Raw genomic sequence first — 16,612 nt, forward strand, 5'->3', positions numbered from 1 at the left:
GAGGTGGGAGGATTGCTTGAGCTCAGGAGTTCAAAACCAGCCTGAGCAAGAGTGAGACCCCGTCTCTACTAAAAATAGAAAGAAATTAAGCTGAACAACTAAAAATAGAAACAAAAAACTAGCCAGGTGTGGTGGCGCATGCCTGTAGTCCCAGCTACTCAGGAGGCTGAGGCAGAAAGATTGCTTGAGCCCAGGAGTTTGAGGTTGTAGTGAGCTATGATTACGCCACTGCACTCCAGCCTGGGCAACAGAGAGAGACGTACGTACGTACGTACGTACGTACGTACGTACGTGTGTGTGTGTGTGTGTGTGTGTGTGTGTGTGTGTGTGTGTGTGTGTGTGTCTCCATTGCCCCCCCCCCGCATATATATAAATAAATAAATTTCACTTTAACCCAAGATCTCTAATATTCAAAGATCTAATACTAAAAAGTCATATGAATGTTAATAGATTTGCTTTTATCATCATAGTAACTTTTGTAGGCAGAATGCAATATACTGAAAATACACTAAATAAGTCTAAATTTATAGTAAAAACAATCTCAAATTCTACATTTCCTAAATATAACCTTGAAACTCCAATAGATGTTTTAAACTCAAAGAAATGTTGTTACCCCCCAAATTTGCCATTTGAAAAACAGTAAGAGATAAAAGGTCACTTGCCATTTTCTTGAGCAAATCTGGAGGCTTCTATGAACGTAACTTCGCGATCTGCATCCAGGTCCTTCTTGTTTCCACAGAGGATGATCACAATGTTCTGACTCGCTAGCGTTCTGGCATCTGTTAACCAATTAGTAAGCGCATTGTAGGTTTCTCAGCTGCGTAATATAAGATTGTGAAAATAATACATGCATTTTATAAAGCTAGCAACTCTTTCTAGTCATTCTCACTACTCACACTGCTTTTCAACGTTTTGAGGTAATGGCAACAACACCTTTAAGGCAACTCACATAACCTGAATGCACCAAGTACATGACACACTCCCAGGGTCTCTTTCATTTTGTTTCCAGAAAAATGAGACAATAAGCCAGAGAGTTTGTTGTTTTTTGTTTGCTCAAGCAAAAGGAAACAGAATTTCCTTCCTTTTTTTTATGAATATCTGTTGAGCTCTTAGTATGTGCCAGGCACAGTCCAGACATTGACTGGTGAGCAAGATGACAGCTGATGGCTGCCACTGAGTCAACCCTGCAACGTGCTGGCAGGGTTGTTTTGTAGGAATTTATCACACTGACGCTTTATAAGGACTCTGTGATGGACTGCTATTTCCCCCCCTTTTCCATGAGAAACCTGAGGCCCAGAGAGATTAATTAAGTTGCCTAAAGTCACACAGCAGCCAGTGGTAAAGCCAGGACCTTGCTGACTCCAGGACCCACTCTCAAACCTGCTGTTTCCAGCTCTCATGTGTCTAAGGACAAATTTCTGACCATGACACTTTGATACCCTGATTGATGACTTCACATCTGAGCCTCTCACCGGGCAAGCGCAGCGTGGGCTGGGCCGGGAGCTGCCTGCCTTCTCGTAGAGCACCCAGCTCCGAGGACACGGCCTGGAGCAGGGAAGCAGCCGGGTGATGTCCCCTCACTGAACTGGTTCCCACCTGGAAGGAACCCCTGATGATACCTTTTAGACGACACCTTTCTAGGTCTGTGCTGGCAAACACTGAGGTCAGGGTTATCTGACGGAATTTCTTCAGGGCAGGAATGTTCTCTAACCTGCCCTGTCCAACACAGAAGGCACCAGCCACACGTGGACCCTGAGCACTTGAAACGTGGCCAGTGCAACTGAGGAACTAAATTTTTTACTTTATTTAATTTCATTTAAATTGCCATAGGTAGCTAATAGCTACAATATAAATGTTTCACGTTAACTTAATTTAAACCTCCAATAACCTCACGAGGATGACATGATTATTATCACCTTCATCTACGGACCAGGGAACCAAGGTCCAGGCGGCTGAAGCACCTGTTACCAGCTGGTAACGGGACCAGGACTGGAACCCAGGCAATCTCCACCCAGAGTAACTCACTTCTAAGAACTCACCACACAGAAAGCTTCGTGAACCTTGAGGAAAGTGTCCAGGCATCATGTTAAGAAATGTAATGAAACATGAAAAATTGCTTTATCTACCTAAAACCTTGTAAACATGTTTCTCTACGTGGTAAAGTAGTGGTGGGGGCTCGTTCCAAGACCTCTCAGATCCAGATGGAAGTAAGGGGCTTCCTGGGTGACGGCCGCACCGCCTGCCCCGGGCACCTGGGTGACGGCTGCACCGCCTGCCCCGGGCACCTGGGTGACGGCCGCACCACCTGCCCGACACCTGGGTGACAGCCTCACTGCCTGCCCGGGCACCCACAGCACACGGCACACACAGCACACAGGGCGCCTTGCCAGGGCCGGGCTGCAGACGCGGTGCTGGGTGGCCTCCTCTACCCTGGGAGCTGGCATCACCTGGTGATGTCGCAGACAAGGAGCACCCCGGCTGCGCCTCTGTAGTAATTTCTTGTCACGGACCTGGAAGAGTGACACTGGCTTTACTTCCAACCAGCTGAGACCCTCACTACTAAATACCATCTTCCCACAAAAACACCCACGTTTGCTTTGTGAACCACAACACAGGGCAGACGTTGTTCTAATATAGAAACGTTTGAAAGACACTGAACACACATGTGGGGAGCTGTGCTGTCTGAAACCAGGTCACAGGAACGACAGGAGGTGGGGAGGCCGGCCTGGGACAGGAGGACGCTCTCTCAGGGCCGAAGCAGCCACGAGTGGACCTCGCCCTGAGACTCCTGAGGAGGGCGAGGCATCTGCAGGCAGAAGAGCCACCGCCAAGCCCAGGCGGGCTCCCCAGAGTCCCCTCCGCCTCTTCTAGGGAACAGGGATGTCCTCAGATGGGAACCGCCTCGTCTCCCGGCCAGGATCCACGGTCACCGCTGCCCATCACCAGACAGGAGACCGAGCCCCGGCCCCGTGCCCTGCGCACACTCGCGGGACTGTTCTCTCTCAGTAACACGCTTTCTCCCCGCATTACCCATCTCTCCCCCTTTGCTGTATCTTTTTCCTATCAGCAAAATAGAGGTGGCCCTGGCACCTACCATCCTAAAACACCAACCAAAAACATGCTGGCGGTCCTGTCGGCGACTCTCCCTCCGGCCGCCCGCAGTCCTCAGCCCTGCCTCCGCCGCCTTCTCTGCTGCGCCCCCCCTGGGTCCGTCTCTGACACTCTCCGCAGCAGCCTGCCGAGGTCCCCCAGCTCCGTGTGCCCAAAACTAGTGGGCACTCCTGTCCTCGTCCACCCCACCTTTGCGGCTCGCCATCTCCGGGTCTCGCACCTGCCGGCCACCGCCACCCCAGCGCCGGACCCTCTCAATCTGCCTTGTGGGGACTGCAGCTCCACTGCGTGGGTCCTGGCCTCTCTTTCCTGGTGACATTCGACTCCAATTTTGTCTCCAGCTCAGACTGCTTCACTAAGACCCCACTGATGCCCCCACACGGCCATGAGACTGCCTGATAAACACGGCAGACTTCACATTTACAAGACAGAATTCCTTTTGGTCCCTCCCTCCAGGCCCATGCTGGCCTAGGAAGGGGCATCACTCCCCGCCCAGGCTCCACAGCAAATCACCCCCACGTTTATCCTCGACTCCTTTTTGTCCACCTCCACGTTCGATCTCCGGCCAAGTCCCATCCCTCACACCCCACACATCCTGCTCCAGGCACGCCTTCCCCTGTCACCTGCACCCTCCGCACCCAACCACCACCAGGCCTCTGCCCCCACGCTGCGGTCGCCTGGCAGCTACCCCGCTGCCTCGCGGGCCTTAGTCCTTCTCCAGGGCAGCCCAAGTCCTCAAAGCCAGCCCTGTGCTCAGGCTGTCCCCCCGCCCACTGTGCCAGGCCACCGGAGACTTAACCTTCCTTGGTGAGTCACTTCACTTTTTCTGGTTAGCAAAGAACTTGCGTTCTGCTTAGCACAGTAACCGAAGTGTTTAGGAGAACACCAACTCCCTCTCCCTTTCACTCCACTGCCGAGCCCAGCCCTCACCCATGATCCTGACTCACCACCACCAAGCCCCACTGCTGCCCAGCTCGTTGTGTGGCCTGGAACATCCTGCTCCGTAGTCCTGGCTCCCTTGTTCGCTCCTCCTTTTCCAGATCAAACACTCCCTAACCTTGGCTACCTTCCCTCCCCACATTAAGCTCCAATAGTCTGTTTCTTTCCTGACATTTGGCCCAGCCCTGTCACTCTGGGACAGTGTCTGGCTCTGCTGCCCAGGCTAGAATGCAGTGGGTTCACTGCAACCTCAAATTCCTGGGTTCAAGTGATCCTTCTGCCTCAGCCTCCTAAGAAGCTGGGATTACAGGTGCATGCCATCACACCTGGCTAATATTTTTTTTATTTTTTGTAGGGGATGGGGGTGGGCTCTTGCTATGATGTTCAGGCTGTTCTTGAACTCCTGACCTCAAGCAATCCTCCTGCCTTGGCCTCCCAAAGTGCTGAGATTTCAGGCATAAGCCACTGAGCCCTGCCTGTTTCTTAAGAACTATATTCATCATCACTCAGAGGTGAACCCTATTCAACTTCTCATGATATTCAGATGGTTACAGGCAATTGAACTCAAAGAATAGTGCTGTTAGGATTATGTCAGCAGGATGAATGGATAAACAAAATGTGGTATATCCACACAACAGAGTATTATTCAGCCCTAAAAAGGAAAGAAATTCTGACACATGCTACAACATGGATGAACCCTGAAGACACTGTGCTAAGTGAAATAAGCCAGTCACAAAAGGACAAATACTTAAATGAGAGTCAAACTCACAGAGACACAAAGAAGAACTGTGGTTGCCAGGAGCAGGAGGAGGGAGAGTGGAAAACTGCTGCCTAATGGGGATGAGCAGCAGTTTGGAAGATGAAAAAGCTCTAGAGGTGGATGGTGGTGACATCTGTACAACAATGTGACTGTACTTAATGCCAATGAACTGTACACATAAAATGTATATTTTATGTTACCTATATTTTGCCATAATAAAAATAAACAAACAAATAAATAATGCATGCCAGGCTTAATCATTTTCATTGAGTACTTTTACAACCCAAGAAATTGAAGGGAAAATGGTCAAGCTCGTCAGACTAACAAGAATATTGGAATTTCTTTTTTTTTTTTTTTTTTTTGAGACAGAGTCTCGCTCTGTTGCCCAGCTAGAGTGAGTGCCGTGGTGTCAGCCTAGGTCACAGCAACCTCAAACTCCTGGGCTTAAGCGACCCTCCTGCCTCAGCCTCCTGAGTAGCTGGGACTACAGGCATGTGCCACCATGCCTGGCTAATTTTTTTCTATATATATATTTTTAGCTGTCCAGATAATTTCTTTCTATTTTTAGTATAGATGGGGTTCTAGCTCTTGCTCAGGCTGGTCTCGAACTCCTGACCTCAAGCGATCCTCCCGCCTCAGCCTCCCAGAGTGTTATGATTACAGGCGTGAGGCACTGTGCCCAAACCAAATATTGGAATTTCTGAGTTCTGTTCAAGACCCTCTTCTATTTAAGAAATAAAGCCCAATACATTGTATAAGTTGTAAAGAGAAGAAGAAAACCAGGTCAAGAAGCTGGCAACATGTAGGCAATAGCATGTCTTAAGAGAGAAAAAGAACAATGTATAACACAGTTTAAAGATTCAAATGTTTCTGTACATAGGTACACAGAAAAATGAATTTCACAAATCCGTGTAATCCTGGAACTTAAACTATTCATATAGCTAAGCATGGACTTTAAGAAATATTTGTTCCAGGCCAGGTGTGGTGGCTCATGCCTGTAATCCTAGCACTCTGGGAGGCTGAGGTGGGAGGATCACTTGAGCTCAAGAGTTGGAGACCAGCCTGAGCAAGAGTGAGACCCCATCTCTACTAAAAATAGAAAAAATAAGCCAAGTGTCCTGGTGTAAGCCTGTAGTCCCAGCTTCCTGGGAGGCTGAGGCAGGAGATTTCTTAAGCCCAGGAGTTTGAGGTTGCTGTGAGCTAGGCTGATGCTACAGCACTCTAGCCTGGGTGACAGAGCAAGACTCTGTCTCATAAAAAAAAAATCATCATTTTCTGCTATGGTAATTTTGCTTAAATATACTCTATTATTATTACTATCCAGCTTGCATCATAGTCTCAACTAGCCAAAGGGTAATATATCTATTGAACTGTACCTTGCTGGACAAAAGATATATAATTACCATATTTACAAATATGTCATGGAGCTCAGGCGGTGATGCGGGCACTGGGCAGTGATGGTTTGCTGCTGCAAATACAGATGGAGCTTTGCTGGCTCTTCCTCCAGCCAATCACCTCCTGCTGTGTAGCCTGGTTAGTGACAGGCCACATTCCAGTACCAGTCCATGGCCCAGGGGATGGAGACTGCAGTTGTAGCTCAAATGTTACACATTATATGTTTGTATCAAAATATCACATGTATCCCATAAATATGTGCAACTGCTTATTATATATCCATAATAATTAAAAATAAAAGCTAATAAGCAAACAAAAAGATAATTATTTAGAGTAAATATAAAATCTTTTGGTTTGAAAACCTTTTGGGATCAAATATTAATACATAAAAATGCTAGATAAAGTATATCATACTTTAAAAATGCATAGCTGAGCTTTTAGGAAATCTTCAGACGCTTAGAACAGAGAAGAAACTGAAAAAAGCAATGAGGGCCTTGGGTGGGGGGCTGCTAGACTGAGATTGGCTTTAGTGTCTGTTTGGGATGGGACAAGAGCTGGTGTCCACGTGACAGAGAGAGTACGGAACTGAATCTGAGTTTTCTTCAGGGTTAGGCCAGAAGTGAAAGGGTGAGATGAAAAACAAAAGCACACTCACTAGCTCAGGCAGGCAAGGAATCTTCCCTGACTCTGCCTGCTCTCTCAGCAGAATGGGATAAACATTCCCCTTTGAAAATTAATTATGGGCTGGTACCACAAGTAGGCTTGGGATTCAAATTTAAATAACCATGTGGACAATGAACCCCCAAGTTAGGAAATTAGCAAAAATAAAGGTGGCTCTAGAAAGGAGTATCACTGAGATGCCCAGAAGAAGCAAACGCAGATCACTCTGGAAGGACATATCCTCACCCAACACACACAATCCCCACACGCACCGCTGCTTCAAAAATAAACGTAAGACCACAAAACACTCAAGGAAACAAGCCACCAGGAGTGAATCAGCCAGACTATACTTTAGTCCTTCAAGATTTCAATAAAAGAACAACTCGATAGGCTGGGTGTGCTGGTTCACACCTGTAATGCCAGCAATTTCAGAGGCTGAGGCAGGAGGGTCGCTTGAGGCCGGGAGTTTGAGACCAGCCTGGGCAACACAGCAAGACCTTGTTCTACAAAAAATAAAAAAAAATAGCTAGGCACAGTGGTGCACACTTGTAGACTCGCACCTGTACACCCAGCTACTGGGGAGCCTGAGGCAGGAGGACTGCTCGAGACCAGAAGTTTGGGGATGCAGTGAGCTACGATAGTGGCACCACACTTCAGCTTGGGAGACAAAGACCTTGTCTCAAAACAAAGCAAAACACACAAAAAAGAACAACCTGATAAAGTATCTTCAATATGATCAATACCATAAAAAAGGAAGTGAATCCTAAAAAAAAAAGAATAGGATGTCTCGAAAGAATTAATAGATTTCTATTAATAGAATCTAGAATATCTACAAATAAAAATTACAGTAATTAAAATTACTCAATGGATATGTTAGAAAGCAAAGTGGGCAAGACTGAAGAGAGAAGTAGTGAATTAGAATAGAAACTGGAGGAAATTACCAGGTACCAGTATAGAGAGTTCAAGATAGAACATATGATAGAGAACTTAAGAGATGGGGAGGATTGAAGGAAAGGGTCTAAAAGGCATTTTGGAATTAAAAAAAGAAATAGGAGAATGGGGGTAGAGAGACAACATTAAAAGAATTAATGGGTGAAAATTTTATAGAATGAAAATTAAAGGATTGTTAGAATAAAAAATAACATTGAATCATGTGAATAAATAAGAATCCATACATAAATACGTAATTGTGAAACTGCAGACCAAAGACAAAGGCTGTAAAAGCAATTAAAAAAAAAAAAGGAAAAATTCCCCACAAAGAAACTCGGTGTCTAGACTCCAAAGGTCAGAAGCAATGGGGTCCTATATGCACAGGCTGGGGGATGGGGGGCATGAAAACAACCTAATGTACCATTTGATGTACAAAAACTACCCTTAAAGCCAAGGTGGACTTCTGCTTCCAGGACGATGGATAAGTAGTTTTCCCTGTTTCACTCATTAAGTACAACTAAAAACCCTAGATACTATATATGTGTGTGTGTTTATATATTATAGAGAGTTGAAGACAGAACATGTGAAAGAGAGCGTAAGAGATGTGGCGGATTGCACATATACATAAAAAGATGACGCTGCATGGGAGAGAGAAAAAGGCAGACGGGCCAGGGACTTCACAGCCTGAGGGATGCTATGGTGGTGAGTTCCCTGGGTTTTCCTTTTGCCTCATATATCTCAGACTTGAAGGAGAACAAGCTGGTAACCAAGAAATGCCAATGGGTACAGATGAAAAAAGTCCCAACAAAAGCCTGCTCTCTCTAGAAGCTACAGGACCAGGAAAGGGGCAGCTGAACAAGAGAGAAAACTCTTACACAATAACCACTCTCCTCTACCCAAGCATCACAGCAAAAACTATGGCCCACACCAGTAAAGGCCAAATGGGGAGCCTTAACTTCCACCCTGGCAAGGCTAACAAGGCACACCAACACCCCCACAGAGGGGGTGTCAGAGAAGACCAAGTAGGGTGCTGGGGCTTTCTGCTGACTGGGTAGTGAGCTCTTCTGCCCCTGCTACTGTGTCAGGGGAGACCACGGGGAAGGGCACTAGAACATGTTCATCCCCACCCAGCAGTAACAAGAATCCCTCTCACCTGTCAGTGGAGGCCGAGTGAGGAATCTGGACTTCTACCCCCACCTGCTGGTGATGAGGTAGTACCCAAGAAAGGAAGCCAATTAAAAGAGCTAAAAAAGATCCAAGTCTTGTAATGTAATACAAAAATGTCCAGGTTTCAGTTGAAAATCCCTTATTATACCAAGAACTAGGAAGATCTCAAAATGAAAGAAAAAAGATAATCAATAGATTCCAACATCAAGTTGACAGAAATGTTAGAATTACCTGACAAAGATTTTTCCTCACAGTTGATCAAGAGAAAATAATTATAGCTACTTATGTGTAGTGTAATAGCAGCTGTAGCAGCAGCAAGAGTAGGAGTAATTGTAATATTTCAATTTTAAATTTTTTACAAAAAATTATGTGGTTCCAACCTGGTCTCCAAAGTCCTCTGGGAATTTCCACAAAACCACAGGATCTGTAAATAATTGACACACACCCTTAAACAGAGGCAAAAGAACACATTTAAAGCAACAGTCCTGGTTAAATACTCTTAAAATTGTCAAAGCTACTTTAATTATAATTTTTAAATTTCTCTTGAGACATTTACAGTTGATGAGGTTCACTTCTTTTCCTTGATTGAGTTAAATATGTTGAACTTTTAAGGGTTTTAATGACCTTTGGAATACAACAAATGAAATTAGTAACTTAGGCCATCAAAAACCATTACTGTATTTCTTTTAGCAACTCACTTTTTTATTTACATGTCATAAAGATTCTGAACTTTGAATTTTCAATTTTAACTATGCTTACAAAAATATTGGTTTTAATTTGAAAAGAAAATTTTAAATGTGGTAAACATGTAATCACATACATTATAGCCCTCAGGGACTAGTCTAAAATATACAGCTTAAATTTCCATTTAAAATCCCCAATAAAAATTTACAAAAATTGTAATAATGTTTGCTTCATATTGGCTTTAAGAGTCCTAGACTTTGCAGTAATAGGTGAGTTGGCAGGCAGGTATAAGGCAGCTTATTTAAAATACAGTTGGTATTTGCAGGACAGTTCAGAGAAATTTTTCTAATATAGCTAGTAATTTGGTAATTTATATAAATCAATATTGCTTTATAAATATTCACATCAGCTTTTTGTTTTCTTTATTTCTCACAATACTTCTCTTCTGTTTAGCATAAGAAAGTGAAGTTTTAGTTGTAATAATCACTAATAAATATGTTGGTCATACACTTATTTTTTAATTTTGTCAAAAACTTCTGAATACTTTAAATGTCTCTTAAAAGGATAGTGTTTAATAATAGATTATTACTTCTGACAAAAACCTTTGAAAGCCCAAGATAAAATATGAACAACAAGTACAACCTATATGACAGGGTTCGAACTCCACTCCAAGGAAAAGGCCCTGGTGGACCAAAGATCCACACTCCAGGTACTCAACCAATGGAAATCTACAGTTTATTTCTACTACTCCATATTGCTTTTTAAGAAATATTATTTAAGGATGTATAATTTCAAAAGTTTTAATTCCAAACTTTAATAAATGTCTAGCAACATTTTTAGCATGAGCTAGTTCCTCCTGTGTTTTTATTTAACAGAATATTTTTCAAATATTTTAACTTAAAAAAAAGCATGCTTTCTAGAATTAAACTTTTTACTTATTAAGGAGTAAAAAGTTCCCATATAAGTTAACATAAATAAATCATTTAAAACATCTTATATGAAAATAATGTATTACAAACTTATAAAGGTAATATTAAATGATTATGTCCTCATGTAAAACAAAATGTTTCCATTTCTAAAATAAATTTGAAATGCATTATTCATCACCATAAAATACTCAAACATTAATGTCCTGTGGATAACTATGTTCCCAGTTGGAAAAAATATACATATGTGGCAATTTTAGCAAAATGGTAGATGCTAAGATCTAAATCTCATAAGACAAAAGTATATGATGGAATCTCCATCAAATAGGAAACAAAAGTTACTACCTTGATAAATTACTACAATAACTAATAGCCACGTAAACAAATCATAATGCAGAAATGTTACATAATGTTCTCATAAACAATGGAATTAAGAGGTTTCACTGTGAATATTTCAAACAACCCTTCTAAACAACTCAACTTTGTAGTTCTCATTTGAGAAAATGTTTGTGACAAGTTTCTTACACGTTGCTGTGCAGCCCTTACCGTCTGCCTGTACTGTTTGCAGCATTTACCTAAGTGTGTTTTCCTGTCTCGCTTTTCCTCATCTCTTACTCCACCAGTTTTTTCTGTACACTCTGCTTTTCCACACAGGGAAAACAAGTAAATACATGAAAATAGCATCTACTGGTTTCATCACGAAGTGGAAAATATCCTTTTCTTCTCATTAAATGAATTTTATCCTTCAGCACTCAAAACTTTATTATAATCATGTGCATCCATATTTTGAGATGGATTAACTTGGTTCCTGCCTATGTGATTAGATTTAGAGCACATCTGATGCATCTTTGTGGCAACTTTTCAGAAGTACTGCAAAGGAAGAAACAAAAGAGCTCTGAAAAAAATAATCCGATTCTACAACTTTATGCACAAAGACCGAATTTTCTGTTCCCTGAGGATTACTTTCCAGATACTCAATCTGATCTGGCAATATTAGGTCAATTTTATGCTGATTTTATGAGTGAAAGGATGAGAACCGCTGGTGGGAATAATCGCTGCCAGTGATGACTGATACACACTGTGTTTCCTTCTTGCTAACGTCTACTAGTAATTCAAAAGAGACTCCATATCTTAATTTAAAAAAAAACTTTGCCGCCAACAATCTAGAAACCAAGTAACGATAAAAATATATAACTTCATTTTGACATAAATATTTCTTATTTTAATAAGAAATGTTACAGTGTAGTAAAAAAAATACAAATTTTTATTAAATTAGTAAATTTGGAAGGTGAATATTTAAAGTATGATTTGTGTGCCACCATCACAAAGATTCCAAATCCATTAAGGGTTTTTTAAAATGTAAAGTAAGATAAATTCAGCAGTATATTCTTTTCTTTCCCAATCAGATATTTCACATTTTCTGGCCCTTAATTAAAAACAAAAGTTAAAATTACTTAGAATACTAATGTGATTCTACTTCACTATAAAATTATGCAGGAAGAAGTTTGTAATTTTCATAAGTGAATAATATTTATTTAATTCTGTAGAATTCAATGATGAAATATACAATATCTTTAAAATCACACATTTGTAAAATTGCAAATCAGAGACTACTTTTGAAAAGGTAGAATGTATCCTATTAGTGTTTTGCATGATTATAGCTTTCTGTACTTGATTTACCTACATTGTAGAATCAGAACTTTAGTGTGAGGAAATTAAAGTCAAAACAATGAGGAGTTTGTCTTAGCCATACAGCTAGCTAATGTCAGAGCCTGGAGCTTTCTTAATTGAGATGTAAAGAATACTTACTGTAAATAATTTCCAATAATTCATACATTTTTGTGGCACATTTAACTTAAGTTCAATTTATTTCATTGAAAAAGCTATGCGGTACTAAAGAAACGGGAAAAGTCCCTGCCGGGCACTGACCTACGACACCCATGGAGGAAACCTAGTTGTTCAGAGCTTTGTCTCAGGCACGGTTATCAGGTAGAAACACTTCAACTCAACTTGAAGAGTCACCGGCTTAATAACGTCAAAAAACATGACTAATGAAGGAATGAGGTCTTCTGAACATAAATGAGCAGAAATCATTAAAGAAAATGTGTGATTTTTGTTCTTTCACCTGTAGGGATACAATGGTGAACAAAGCAGAGTCCTTACCACTCATAGAAAAGAGGAGCATCAAAACATATAATACAGTAAAATTTTATGGTACTAGCTGCATAGGATGCTGCAGGAGCACATAAAAAGGAAATCTAACCTAATTTAGAGAGCCACTACAGGACTTCAGAAGGAAAGGACAGGAAAATTGACACTCAGGTTAGATAAGAAAATGATGATTTGTGCCATACAGTGGGCAAGGGAAAATGCTACTGAGTGGAGAACCAATATGCGTGAAGTCTTGGAGGTTACAAGAAAACAGAACACATTTTAGAAACTGAAAAAAAATCTAATATATCTAGAATGTAGATTGGGAGGGAGACAACGTCAAGAGATGAAGCCGGATTGGCAAGGAAAGCCACTGAAGCAGACATGGCACAAACCAGGTGAGGAAGAACCACCAGAAAGGTATGGTGAATGGAGCTGGAGTGTGTGTTGTCACGAAGTCAAGGGAACAGAGTGCATCTAAAAGAAATCCTCAAAAATGCTGCAAACATTGAAAAGTGACAACTGAAGAACTGCAACTGTATTTAAAGACATACAGCCACAGTCAGATGGGCTTCAATTAAAAGGCAGGAAGAAGGATGCAGATTTAAGATTATGGAAAGAGTGTGAGGAAAGAGAGACTGTATGGAGGCAATTTATTTAAGAAAGGCTATAAAAGGCAGAAGAAAGTAAAGGTGGGTAGAAAGGTTAAGTGTGACAGATTTGTTGTGTTTTAATTTCAGACGGGCACAGACTTGCACATGTTTAAAGGCTGACAGGAAGTGATGAGCTAGCAGAGCACCAGAGAAAGAAAGAGCCTAAGATCCCTGAGAACACAGCCAGGGCTGGAATCCTGGTCAGGACGGTGAGACGAGCCTTAGACAGAAGCTGGAGGACGTGTGCCATTGTTACAGGAAAAACAGAAGAGAAAGCCATAAATCTAAGTAAATCTGTTGTGGTACAAAAATAAGAGTTTTGTGTAAAAGTTGCTCATTTTTTTTGTTTAGTAGGAAGCTCTCTGCCACCAAAACATGCAAATACATTTTAAAACAGCTATTTTCAGTTGAAGGTATACTACATATATATGAAGACTGTAGGATTGAGAAATAAGATGAAATAAATAAATGGAAGCATAAGTAGAATTATGAAATTAGGCAGCTTAACTTCTGGTCTTCTACCTATGAGTAACACAATGCTTTCCGTCTGTGATCAGACGCAGGTATTGAAAAATAGTGAATCAACTTCCTTCTCCACTTCTCTAAGTTGATTTTAAAAGAACAGTGTCTCATCTGCTTATCCAAGTATCCTATGTAACTATCATTTTCTACATGTGCTAGTATATGAAAAAGCCTGAAAAGCACGAAGTTTAATAACTACAGTTAAAATTATAATTTTTATTACATCTGCAAAGTAGTTTTCAAACCCACTAATCATTGTAATTTTATATTCAGCCCAATTGCAAAAAAGGATTTCAGGAAGTATCTCAATCATTTAGGGCCACAAATGACCTTGGCGAAACCAGAAAGCCAGAGAACCAACACCATGCCATTTTTCCTTGCATGTACCCCAGCAAAACACAGATTTACAGCATTGATGGAAAAATATCACTCATTCTGACAAAGCAGTAATAAAAAAAACACAATATTACAGACTGCACAACATTACAAACGTTAAGACTACAAGCAATAGTGAAAACAAAAACAAATTCATTGCTGAAAAATCTTAAATTCAGACTAAAAATAATCTTGATAAAACATAATCAGATGTGTGTACAAATTATTTTAAAGCTAACATGTAGATGAGAATATAGAATTTTAGTATCCTTTTAAAGGTCTAGTTCAGCAGTTCTCAAACTTTAGCGTGCAACAGAAATGTCTACACATCCACACTGTTGAGTCCTACTCACAGAACTTCTGAGGCTGGTCTGAGAAAACGCATTTCTAACATGTTCCCAGGTGATACTGACACTACTCGTCTAAGCACCAGACTTTGAGAGCTAATAGCACAGATCATGTATCTCTCACAACGATTACCATTATGTGTCACATGTTAAGGAATTTAATACTTCCTGATTGTAAATATTCTTTCTAATATGGCAATAAATAATTAAAAATTCTCTTTATTACATATTTTTTTATTTGACAATAGGTAGATCTTCACAGGGCCAAGAAGAAACACCACCCAGAGCAATTACAGCAGGAAATATTTTTAGAAAGAAAAACACTACCAAAATGTTTTTAAAACCCTTTCTGTGCTAGTAAGTCTACTAATAGGATAATTCTACTTCCATATCCCAAAGAAAAGAATTTTATTTCAAAATTGAGTGTTTTATGACACTGGACCTATATAATTGATGGAGAACTTTAGTTATGTGAACATAAAGATATACTGGCTATTCATTTCCTCTATGTACGCCACATACAGACACATTGACAGTCCATATCTAAACAAGACAGACATCTGTCTGTACCTTTCCATGTCAGATACGTGAGGAAATATTTTTTGCTGTGGTTTCTTAGAATGCTTTGCTTTGTAGAATTTAAGCAATTAAGTTCCAATTTGAACAACAGAAGGGTAAATGCACAGTAGGTGTATCTGTGAATGTAAAAAAAATTTAAGGCTTTTGTTTATTTTGTATTTTCACAAAAAGTTTCATTATATATGGATAGAATCTTAGAATTTTCTGAATGAGAAAGGACCTTAAAGGTACTTTTTACCACTCGGACTTAGGAAAGTTATATTTCATCCTGCGGTTCTGGAGCTAGTAACTATCGAAGCCAAGACTGGAATCCAGGTATCCCGGCTTCTAGCAGGACATCCTCTCTGAAACACGCCGCTGCACATACAGCACCACACAAGTAAACCCAGTTTGCTCTGGTTGGTTACCTTTGACTTTAATGGTCATTCACTGGACACTAGTTTAAAGTACATTCACACTTAATTATCTACAAGATATTTTCAGCAAAACAAGTATTTAAATTTTTTTTTGTAAAACAATGGCCTAAATCTTACAGACTTCCTCTGAACAATACTTGGAAATCTGTATGTGAAGAAACCTTGTAAAGAATATTAATAGTATTCAAATTAATATCCTCTCAATCTGGAATTAAAATAATTCTTCATATAATCATGTTAAGTTTGACTTACATGCACAAAAACCTTATAGAAATGAAAACATTATTTCAAGATCTTTTACTTTATAACCAGTTGCAAAAATAGAGATCACACTTCTATTTGTTGCTTTATATGATGTACACATTTAAAAGCAAGCAAATTTGGAAATTTGTCCATTTGTTCACCATCCTAAAAATGTACATAAGCAGTGATAGAAATAAAATCTAATGTAATGATCCCATTGTGATTATCTTCATTCTAAAGAGTCATCTGGAAAATCAAACTGCTTCTACTACTGTAAAATAATTTTGGTGCTTTTGAAATGCAAACCATAGAAACAACTTAATGGATAATTCTAGTCGTTCTAAATATTTCTCCCCAGAATAACCTAAAATTAGCATCACAACTCAAAATAAGGAAGCTCTTTTTGCTCATAGATTAGCAAATTCTAACTAAGGTAATGAAAATGAAACTTCTAAGAATCTCATATAATCCATACCGTGTTAGATATATCATTTTACTACTTCCACTCCTTTTAAATAAGACCTATTATAATAAAATGAAAACTCTCATCAATCACCTGATAGAGTAATTCCAAACTTAACCAAACAGGGCTAATGGGTGAGAATTGAATTGAAAACACCTTGACAAAGAAAGCAATTTCTTTTCTTGGCACTCCTCTGAAGCTGTGGGTGATCATGGTAATCAAACCAACAGTAAGGGGCCATCTGTCCCAAGGGCCCTTCATGAGAGTTAAAAAAAAAAAAATCAACAACAA

The 16,612-nt window shown here is 40.4% G+C and overlaps 1 long non-coding RNA gene across 4 annotated transcripts in view; it reads right to left on the reverse strand.

Moving 5' to 3' along the window:
- Window positions 1–664: 664 nt before the first annotated feature.
- The window catches only part of LOC123637414, a 32,244-nt gene continuing 16,296 nt past the window's right edge, over window positions 665–16,612 (reverse strand). Inside the window, exons 3-4 of one of the 4 annotated variants that reach the window (XR_006734878.1) lie at window positions 9,343–9,386; window positions 665–817 (exon numbers count right to left, since the gene is read on the reverse strand). This is a non-coding gene — a long non-coding RNA (uncharacterized LOC123637414). The remainder of the gene's footprint in view (window positions 818–9,342; window positions 9,387–16,612) is intronic. The other 3 variants (XR_006734876.1, XR_006734879.1, XR_006734880.1) reach the window with 3 other exon arrangements.

Source organism: Lemur catta, chromosome 4 (assembly GCF_020740605.2).
Source record: "Lemur catta isolate mLemCat1 chromosome 4, mLemCat1.pri, whole genome shotgun sequence".
Taxonomy (NCBI): domain Eukaryota; kingdom Metazoa; phylum Chordata; class Mammalia; order Primates; family Lemuridae; genus Lemur; species Lemur catta.